The sequence below is a fragment of the Crocuta crocuta genome, unplaced genomic scaffold (assembly GCF_008692635.1).
Source record: "Crocuta crocuta isolate KB4526 unplaced genomic scaffold, BGI_CrCroc_1.0 scaffold8932, whole genome shotgun sequence".
NCBI classification, from domain to species: domain Eukaryota; kingdom Metazoa; phylum Chordata; class Mammalia; order Carnivora; family Hyaenidae; genus Crocuta; species Crocuta crocuta.
In genome coordinates this window covers 3,570-4,262 of record NW_027527787.1, presented here as the reverse complement: position 1 = coordinate 4,262, position 693 = coordinate 3,570, and positions in this window count along the sequence as shown.

Genomic DNA, 693 nt, shown 5'->3' with positions numbered 1-693 from the left:
GTTTAATTGGCATTACTTTTTGCTTGAAATTGAAATTAAATAATTCTATGTTTTCTTTTCAATTTATTGGATTTTGACTTCTAAAAGCAGCATGAATATGTCAGCTAACATCCTGACAATAAATTCCATCCTTTGCGTGTGTGTTTTAAAGTAAGTTCTTTACTCAGTCATATGGTAGAACATGTTTTAAATTTAAAATATTTAAAATTATTTTTCAATGTCTTTTGTAAAACACGTCAAATCTCTTAACATTGCTAAGTTTTGTTTCATTTTTATTTTGTATAATTTTCTTGAATGTAGAAATTACATCTTTGTATTTCTGTTAGGTACTCAGTAATACATTTGATTTATATGTAAAAACAATTCATACACAAATCAGTTTCACAAATGAAGTGATTCTGTCTCACTGATATCTGTACTATGAAATACACAAAACTGTACAAGTCTTGAAGAATTTAGGTTGTATGAATTCTACAACCTTATAATAAATTTTACCATATTCAGCTGCTGTTTCTCATTTAATGAAAACAGCATTACTTATTTGACTTTGATATACCTGAAATATATCTAAAATAATGAATTACGCTTTGCCCTTACTCATAGTTCCACACATTTATATTTTGAAATCTCATTTTTTATTTCTCTTTTCATATTATATCAATTACTCTTATATAAGTTCCTCATAATTGACAT